General features: G+C 36.5%; 1 long non-coding RNA gene across 1 annotated transcript; it reads left to right on the top strand.

The window, feature by feature from the left end:
* Positions 1–8,098: 8,098 nt before the first annotated feature.
* Positions 8,099–9,080, top strand: LOC112150116. Its single transcript, XR_002919898.2, has 3 exons — positions 8,099–8,538; positions 8,706–8,788; positions 8,880–9,080. It is a non-coding gene; the product is annotated as an uncharacterized LOC112150116 (long non-coding RNA).
* The last annotated feature ends 1,196 nt before the right edge of the window (positions 9,081–10,276 follow it).

The following is a 10,276-nucleotide window of genomic DNA, read 5'->3' as shown; positions in this document are numbered from 1 at the left end:
AACAACATCTTTAAATAAAAACAAAATACTCTAAAAATGTGCTTTCTTTTCACAAATCTGATAAAGACACAAATTATTAACAAAAAATTGATATTTATTGCAGACAAAACCTATGTCTTAAACCCTCAGGTACTGATGGTGTTTTTCTTGGAAGTAATCTAACCCAAAGAATAGACTTTTTAACCAAATTGGTAAATCAATAGACGGAAAGGTTAATTCTGGACATTGTTTTGTCCTGAATAACAAAATCAAACTCATAACCCACTTTGAAAACTGGGTTTTGAGAGCAACTTCGTCCATCTGTGGTCATGGTGACATCGGAGTGACTTTGCCCATCTGTCAGATCCAGTCTGTTGCTGGTTGCCAACCAAAAAGACTAACTGTATTATGCCATACATATGTAATCTACTAATAAAGCCGTCTTTATAGAACATCAATGTATTTGGTCTTCCTTTTAACCGAAATTCATGGTCACGAACCGCAGTCACGTCTTGTGAATCAAATTCTGAGAATGTAGCGGTGGAACCAAATAAAGTCATTAGGCGATTTAGATTTGATCAGTTACATAAGATGTTTGAAGATAAAATAAAGTACCAAAATTGACCCTTAAAATATCTTATCTAGAATAAGGACATAAAGAATTGAACAGAAGACACATTTTGCAGGAACTCAAGCCAGACGCCATTGATTAGTATGAGTCAGCTGATGTGGAAAGGATAGAGTGAGGAAGAAGGATATCTGCCCGGGAATGACCTAACCTGTCCAGACTCATTGTGCTGCTGTGGAGGACGTAATTGCAGTGTTCACTGCCATCTGGGAACAAAAGGTTTGGCTGGTGAGCCTGGGGGAATCCGGCCACCCACTTACCGTGATGTGAGTGCTCTTCCACCTTCGTGTTCGCAGAACCGGAAATGACAATGGAGCTACAAAGAGATAGAAAAATCTGTTAAAATTACTAAGACACAAGCTCTTGTTTGAGCAGGAAAGTCATTGTACTTATAGACATAAATATGCCTTTCATGGCAATGGATTCTTCTTTAAATAACAGAGACACTTAACATAAAAAAATCTCTTGAGTCATAACTACCTATTTAACATTTAAAAAGTCACTTAAAGTAAGCACAAAAACACATACAAGCTCTAATAACATCGGTTAACTGTACATTTCCTTAAATGTTTTGCTATGAGGAGTTCTTTTCTGAGATTAAAAGAATGTTTATTTCTTTATGTATATATTCAATATGACTCCAACTGCTTCAAATATTTCCAAGTGTTGGCTTTAGACTGTATGCCCAATATATTCCCATTCACTACTCGTCATGTATGGATATCAGGTCGTGTCACTTTTTGAGTTTTGGGTGTCCCCAACTCATCACTTTTTGACGTGCTGGCTGTTCCCATTAAATCAGGGGTCTCCAACCACCGGGCTGCAAACTGGTCAGAGGGCCGCTAGGTAACAGACCACTGATAGGGAAAAATTGCACGCCCTAATTAAGGTTCCCCAACCCTTGGGATGTGGACTGGATCAATACCCTATCCCAGTACCAGGGTTCTACGTCCCGAGGGTTGGGGACCCAACAGCCAGCATGTCAAAAAATGGTGTGGAGGGGGCCAAAACCATGTGTTTTTTGTGAATTTGTCTAGTACATTTATACCAGAACAGTTTGGTGGGATTGGGTGAGAATGTCAAAACAATGAACTTGATTTGACAGAAAAGAAGATAACCCAAAAAAATGCAGGCTAGTACATATTGCAAATCGTGTCTACAAAGACTATGACTATGTGTCAAACTTATAGTCTTACATTGGGCTATAAGACATTTTCCACATATCATGTAGTAGTATATTTCTTTCTATTCACAATGCATGATCAAGTATGGCTGATGCCTTAGTCATAAGTGTCCTTACAGGTTAAAACAGGCAAAAATGTGCAGATCTGTTGGGGGCCCAGCTCTTTTGGGAGTAGATATTCACGGACCTCAATACTTTTTTGGGGGGTTTGATTGATAAGCGATTGCCAAATCCTCAACCTTAGAACAGCCTTACCAGGCGTGCTCTAAAAACTGTTTGTTTCACATCAATGTTTAGAAAGGCCCAGGTTTGGTGATGATCACTGACATGGAAAACTCAAACAGGTCTAAGCAAAATGACAAAGTCACGGCACCAAATACTTTGGGCCTGTTTTTAAAATAATTGATTTAGGCTCAACAGTTCTGGTGTGAATGCAACTTTACTATTGATTTTAGAAAGAAAACATCCCATTTGTTTACTTGTTTGCATACTTCACGAGTGTTCCTTTTGGTCTGAATGGAGCCTGCGTGGTCTGAGCCACGATGATCAGTCATGATATTTCTAGTTAAGAAGATAGAGGTTGCTTTTGTTAGCAACTAATCTTGAAGATGAATCTTAGAACATAAAGTTACTGCCTTGGTGAGAAGCAACAGAATCCTTTGTATTTGTAGTGTTTTAGCTACTCATATTGTGAGCTAGCCTCTTGGTCATTTTTGGATTTCCTCCCTTAAATAAGTGCAGCTCTTCTTTAAAGAAAAGATGGCCATGTATTTTTATCGAAGACCTCCAGACAGAGCTGTTTAATTATAGCTCTGTGGTTTTTTTTTAAGCACTCATGCACTTAAATCAGCTCAGGCGGCTGGGTGGTTCCACAACTGTCTCACAGAACTCTGTGAAACTGTTACATAATATACTCTGAAAAATGTAAGACTCCAGCACTTTAGCCATGTGACTAATTATTTTTGTGGAGCTACTTATCTGTCATGAAACAGGCAGACAGATGGTTCCACGTGCAGCAGGTTTTTTTATTGTAGCTAAGAGTCCACAAAACTACAGCAGGGTCAGACAGGCAGAGGTCATAAAGGAGCAGGGGATCATCCGAGAAGAGAGAGAGAGTAGTCAGAGTCCAGGCGAGGGTCAGGGGCAGGCGGCAGGCAATCAGAGGGTCAGAGACAGAAGATCAGGTCCAGGAATAAACGCTCGATACTGCAGGCAGGGTGGCACAAACAAATACTTTGCAGAGAGTGTGGCTCTGTGTGCTGCTTATGAAGCATGTAGGTGATTGTCTGATGGGAGACAGCTGAGCAGGAACCAGGAACTGTGTGCTGGGGCTTCTGGAAGATGAAGTGCAATTAGTACTCTGGTGACTGTTCCCGCTGGTGCCCAGAGGGGGAGTCAGAGCCCTGACTCCTCACATTATCTTTGGTTTTGATCAAGATCGATTTAGGCGATAATAAACATGAATAATGAAAATGAGTTTGTATTTGAACCGTTATTAAAACGTATTATTTGCCTTTTAAATGTGTTCTTGGATTTTCTACCATAAGATGTCCTTAGTTATGAAATGACACTTTTTGAAAATATTGAAAACTAATATTAATTACTGCATTTATCATATGTTTGTCGCATCCCTGGCAATGAGAGATTAACGTTTGGAGGTAGTTGGAGACAAATTTTGCTTAAAAAAAACAAACAAAAAAGAAAAACAGATGATTTAATGTTATATTTTTGTAATGGCACTTAATTTGGATTGCGGAAAATACAAAAAGACGATCCACATCAGAATTAGCTGATTCACAATGATCACATGAACAATTGAGAAGTTACAGTGGGTCAAAGAGGGTGTGTTACTTAGGTGTCGCTGCTGGCCCAGTGTTAAAGGGTTCCACTTTTTGTCTAAGTTAACTGAAATGTTGATTTAATTAGTCCAAGTTGAAAAAACTGGTCCTTAGAGTTGTGATGACCCTGAACCAACTGTTAAAAGGAATGAGAGCATGTGGAAAATGAATGGGTGATTTCTTGTTTTTCATACCAAATGCAAAAGAAACAGATATACTTTTATTGCCAAATTTAGCAATTTATTTCAGGTTAGCATGCTAACCTAAGAGGCTGAGATTTTAGTTATTTTTGTGAATCATCAAAACTGAATCTACAGATTTATGCAGAATGGTAAAATGATGTGATGGAATCATACAAAATAGGTAATTTAATCCAACCTGTCTTTGTTTCTACCCAAAGTTAACTTTCTGACTCACTATCCCTTTAGATTTCTGTCATGTCACCATGACCCAGACCCTGATCCTCACTTTGATCAGATCTTCTAATTTAATCACACTCACAGCTCTAACACCCCCTTCACACAACTTCCCTGACTGTGTTCCAAAACTTACAAGTCCAAACATAACATATGACTTAATTACACATTACACATAATTTCTTGGCTGGCTAAAAAAAATACATTTTTTCCAGACTATAAGGCAGACTTAAATGCCATATTTCTTTATTTTTAATTTTTACATGAAAATGACAGTGTGTCTTGGAATCTGGAGACCATTATTATGGTTTAATTCTAGTTGTGCTTACTGATGTAGAAGCGATTTTGAGAGGCATATTGGCAAAATCAGTCCATTTGCAAACAAGGTTGGGTGTTATTGCGAATCTAACACATAATGTGTAGTGCTGTGGGGTTTTATTTATGCATTACTAACAAGGTTTGAAGCTAAAATAGTCTCAGTAATATCTCTTTTAGCGTTATCAGTTTTTACATGTTGCAAACAAGGTTGGGAGTTGCAGGTATTGTGAATATGCTAACACAGCTAACATGTGATGGTCTTAGACTATTTTTTACTTCTTACTAAGATGTTTGAAGTTAGCGTGTTCACAGTAACGTTTGTTTCATGGGTATCAGTCTGGTTGTATGTGTTTCTGACAAGGCTGGGAGTTACAGGTATTGTAAATATGCTAGCGTGGCTAATATGGAGCATGTCACACTCAATAATTATGTAAATGCAGTTTATAAAGTCTGATTGAAACTCACTTAATCCACCTTATAGTTCAGTGAGCCTATATATAATTTTAGTTTGAAAATAGACCATCAATTGACAGTGTGCCCAAAAGTGCAGGAAATACTGCATTTTTAATATATTGAAATAGTAGTCCATTATGAGAATGTATAAAAAGACATTGCAAACACAACAGAGAAAATCTCTCAGGAATGCCCTTCACAACTCTTTAGTCAACAAGCAATACGCTGTCTGAGATTAGGCAATGTGTCCACATAAAGAAGATAGATTCTACACCTCACTCCACTCGTTTGTTTGTTTCCTTCCTATGACCTGAACTAGTCAATCTGGTTTCTGTTCTGGAAAAGTTTTTAGATTGAGACATTCTTTGTTGTTGTTGCCTCATACATCCTGAAATGGAAAATTTTACTTATGTGTTGATGTTATGCGTCATTTCTTCACAAATATGTTGCTTGAAATAGATTACATTGAATTTAACTGAAATACAATATCAGGGCTGATTGGATTTTTTTCCCTTTCTTAGACTATCACCTTTAAAGAAACTCAACTTATTTGACCTCATATTCCAATTTTTTCCTTTTTTTACAGTTTTAATTATGGATATATTTATGCATATTACTGTTCTTAATATGAACACAAAGAATAAGCTCTGTGCTCCAATGACTTAAAACCACAGAGCTGGGTTGACATTTTATGTCCATCTGTATATAGATTTTGCCATTTTGGATAAACACCCCAGACTGTGTCGCCAAACTGTTGATAGATCCAACAAAAGATGCTTGGCGGTGCTCTTTTTGTTCACAATCTTTAATTTCACTATATGTCGGAACAATAAAAATAAAAAGAATAAAAAGAAACCGGATTTGTTCAAAAATCCCCGATTTAAACAAAAAAAAAAAGCGAAACAGAAAGAAACTCAGCACAATGCTGATAAACCTGGACTGACATTTACCTGTTTGAATGAATATCTAATAAAAGGTCACATCTCCATTTCATAACCCCCTTTGTCATTTCTGGGAGAGGAACTTGGCCGGGGCCGCTTTAGGACACTCAGCTCTGGGCATTAGTTCATCAACAGTCTGTGTCATATGGTTTACCTCATGCCACCTAAAATTGGAAATCTTTTTGCTCATCTGAGCCTCTCTAGTTCATTTTAGGCTCAGCTGTCCCTGAAAAAAAGAAATATCCTTAACACAACATGCTCCTTCAAAAGACCCGCTCCGAATGAGTCGCTATACAGGAATGAAAAGAGGAGAATTGGATCACGCTCTCATCGGGGGATGTTGTTGTTCTGGCTTCCCAACTGTTACAGCCAAAGAAAAATGGAAAAGATGGAGTCTGAGATGACCCCTCCACCGCACTGGAAACCAAGCACTTACTTTGCAGAAAATCTTTTTTTTATTATTATTCATAAATAATGCACCAAAATAAAGTCTATTAGTGAAATATAATTTATTGAAAAAATAGTGGGAAAAACAAGTTAAAATACAACAATGTAATTTTATATTTAGTATGGTATTGTTGGAATACATGTTTATTGGGATTTCTACTTTATGTTAGTTAAAACAATCTCCTTTTACCTCTGGTTATAATTAAACAAAACAAACAAACATAAAAATTGTTTAGTTTCAAGACAAAAATGAATTGTCAGAACAGCAAATGTTCTGGTGATTTGGATCTAAAAGTCTCAGAAAGTCAAAGTAAAAGATCCTGAGCAGTGGATGGATTTTTATTTTTTCATTAGTAAAATCATATCGTATCGTTTGATGCTGTTTGAGTCTATTTGTATTTATGCCCAATTTATAATACTAAGACAGTAGATAACTATTAAATGGATCATTGTTTTATATTTTTTTAAATTTGAGATTGGATTTGATGGTTCATGACTCCTCTCAGTGACCTGCAGCTTCAGGTCTAGCTCTTGGTTTTTTGGAGACAGTTCACCGCTTTTTGAAACCACAAATCCTTGTAAACTTTGTTGTTTGAATGAAATACTTCTTATTTTTCTTTGATAATGAGGAAGCTAGCAAGTATTTTTACCAATGGGAGTTGGAACATCTGTTGAGCAACTTTGTTAGAATTAACACATTTTAAAAGGTCTACAGTTACTTAAACAAGAAACAAAATTTCAATAACGAAACGTTTCATTCGGCATAAAAGGAAAATTGTGAGTGTTCAAAGAGAAACATTGTTATTTTATAGTTGTGTGTGCTGCAGCCTGTGAATCAGAATCATCACCCCTCCAAAATTCAGACGGTTACAAATGACCCATTTTCTGCAGGAAAAATCTCAGTTTTCTGCTAAACTTAAAAAAGAAAAAACTAAAATATGTTATTAATGTCATTTTTTTCTTTCTTGATTGCATATTATTTATTTAAAGTGCAGCTAAGACAGGTTTATTGAAGTCAACGTGTGATCCATTTATTTCAAGAAAGATTATTGAAGGATAAAAAAAATGGATTTTTTTAAAGATTTTTAAACAATTACTTAACAAAAAATAAAAAATAAAAATCATCAAGTTGTTCTTTGTGACACTAAAAATTAGGGGAAACTATTGTTTTTAAAGCAACATTGAGTCCCTCTCCTGCAGAGACGAGCCCTTCTGTTTCCAGCAGCTGTTATATTCCTCTCACTTTGTGATGCGGATCACAATCATTGCTGCAATACAGAGTGTACTCATTTGACGGAAAACAAGAACACAGCGCCACAGCTTTAGTGACACTTCAAATTAGCAGAACACTTTGTCTTAAATGTAACTTTCCACTTAAGTGCTTAACCACCGAGGAATGCTCGCAGCATCTCTGCTCCTTTCAGAAAAAAAGAATCCTCTTCGAAGCCTTTTTGTGACTTTACAGGTAAAAAGATTTTCATGGAGTAGCTTGTTTTCTGCCGTTTGCTGTGCTCATGGTTTAAAGAGAAGGTGATGAAATAAAGCAAACATCGCAGTCTCAGGTCAGTGCCACAGGAAGTGACTTTCTTGTTTCCCAGCACTATATTAGCTCATTTGTTTGTGTTTTTTTTTTTTTTTCTACTAAAGGTCCACCAAAGCGGTGACTCAGTCCAGAGCGGAAGAGGGGAGTCGGGAGGCAGCGAAAAGGAAACATTAAAATACAAAGATTAATTACTGGGAATTTCTCAGAAGTTAATCTGCCCAAAAGAGAAGATGAATGTTAGTTTGGCATCAGATATTTGTGAAATCTGTCACTTTAAAGAAGAATCAGTGAGTATCATTGTTAATATTGTGAATTGATGTGCTGAACTGTGAGGGAAAGTGCTTAAATTACCACTGTGTAATTGTCTTTTCTCTAAATATTTAAAGTTGTGACACAATAATTGGATTTTTATTTCCCTAGTTGCATTATTTTTGCAAATAAACTATTGATTTTCCTCCATTTTGAAATAAGATTTAAAATCAGACCTTTACAAATGAGTTTGAAACAAGACAAAGCATCATAGCAACAGACGATAAAACATACTTAGCGATAAGCTCAAGTCTCACATAAAACTGTCAAAAAAACAAGAATTGAGCACAGAGTTATCAGATTTCTTGATTTAACTGCTAAGTAATTATTAGTGTGGCAGATAAAATTTGTTTTTTTCTTTTCTTTCCTAGATGATGTAACTTTTATTTGTTGGGTGAACTTGACCTACCGGACAGAACACAAACAACAAGGAGATTCATCAGTGGACATATAAAGCGGTTAAACAGACCACATGACAAACACGTGAGAAAACTTAAAACTTCTGAATATCTAGAAACAAATCTGAACTAAAGGTGCATTCAGACAGTAAAAGTCTGTTGGTCCGGACCGAGTCCTGAACCTTGTGTTTTCGTCTGTATGCAGACTTGTGTCTACTAGAGATTTCAGTTTCAAACTAAATTTGTTTTTAGTCACTGGCCAGCAATTACGAGGGCAAGAAAAGCAACAAGCAAAAGAATAATTGAAGTCTTACTCTTTGCATCCATCTTTGTTGGTAAAGTTCACTTAATCAAACTTTTGTATCACTGACCAATTTAGAACGTCTGTACCAAGGTCACTTTTTTCTTGATACTTTGGTACTACAGAGGCATGCTGCAAGGCGGCCACTAAGGAGACGTCCGTAATGAAAGTACGCTGATATATGTTTACGACACATAGATTTTTAAGAAAACAGTGTGAGAAGCAATGTGGATCACGTTAAAAGTTGCTTGGCCATCCTAAAGTTAGGAGTCGGCTTCAGTAGAGGTGAGCTGTGACACTGTTTTCTCCTGGTTTTGTTAGGTTTAGGGGCAGAGGTCTGCAACCTGCAGCTCCAGAACCACATGTGGCTCTTTTTATCTCTCCATGGTGGCTCCTTGACCAAAAGACTGCTGACCCAGCCATGTCGACTGTCGGAGTCAGCAGCTCCCTGCTAATGGCTGCCTAACCAAAACTACCTACAGAAAACAAATAAACAAAGCCCACAAACTAAGACTACCAAGATCCAACCCCAATCAAAAATAACAAAACCCAGTGGTGCAAGATTGCTGAGGACAAAGAGGAGAAAAAGAGCAAAAAATATAAATAAAAGAAAAATAAAGTAGCATTTTTAAAAGTAAGGATTACTTGATTAGCATTTATTTAATTGAGATTAGTTAAATGTTTAAATTGATGGCTGAGGTGCAGATGATAAACTCTGCAGGTCTTTACATCCCTGTTGACCTGCAGTTATCTCGTTTGCTTAACACTACATCCAGAATGGTTAAAAAAAAAAAAAAAAGAAAGGTTGATCTTTTATGAGTTGAAAGCACATTATCTTGCACAACATTGATTACTAGCTGCCGAGAGCTGCACTGCAATGATCCTGATTGACACAGAGCGTCTTTTATTTTGAAAGTAAGTTTAAAAAAAGAAAAAAAAAATCACATTTTGAGAGTTGCTAGGTTCTTTTTTATTTTTGCTTTTGTTTGTGCCAAAAAATAGGCTAGATTCATATTTATTATTAAAAAAAAGAAGGTCATAAATACAAATCAAAATTTCTAAAGGCTAAAGTAAGACTATCTGGCTCCATCTAGGTTGATCTAGTAGAAAATGAGCCCAAATGGCTCTTTTACTGTTAAAGGTTAAAACCGACCCCTGGTTTAGACAGGTCAGCCACTGTCATTTATTTTACTTTTTTGTTTGATTTCAGGTCAAATAGAGGTTTTGACATTTTAGTTAGTTCTGTTTTGTTTATTGTTTTGGCTTTTGGCTCACCCTGAAGTTAAATGTTTAGTTTCCCCTTTTTTTTGTAACTTCACAAATGGGACAAGAAACTTTTCTGTAATTTGTCTATTCAGTGACATTCAGGTTTCTTCTTTTTTTATGTTAGGCCCTGCACCCCTAGACGTAAGGTGCAAAACACCTGGCTATGCTTACTGATGTCGAAGTGATTTCTGTCAAAATGTTTGGTGGGGTGTTGTTGTGAATATGCTTACCGCATAAAGTGTTGAAGGACCGTTTT

The sequence above is a fragment of the Oryzias melastigma genome, linkage group LG4 (assembly GCF_002922805.2).
Source record: "Oryzias melastigma strain HK-1 linkage group LG4, ASM292280v2, whole genome shotgun sequence".
NCBI classification, from domain to species: Eukaryota; Metazoa; Chordata; class Actinopteri; order Beloniformes; family Adrianichthyidae; genus Oryzias; species Oryzias melastigma.
The sequence above is the reverse complement of the archived record's forward strand: the minus strand, read 5'-3'. Positions and strand labels throughout refer to the sequence as shown.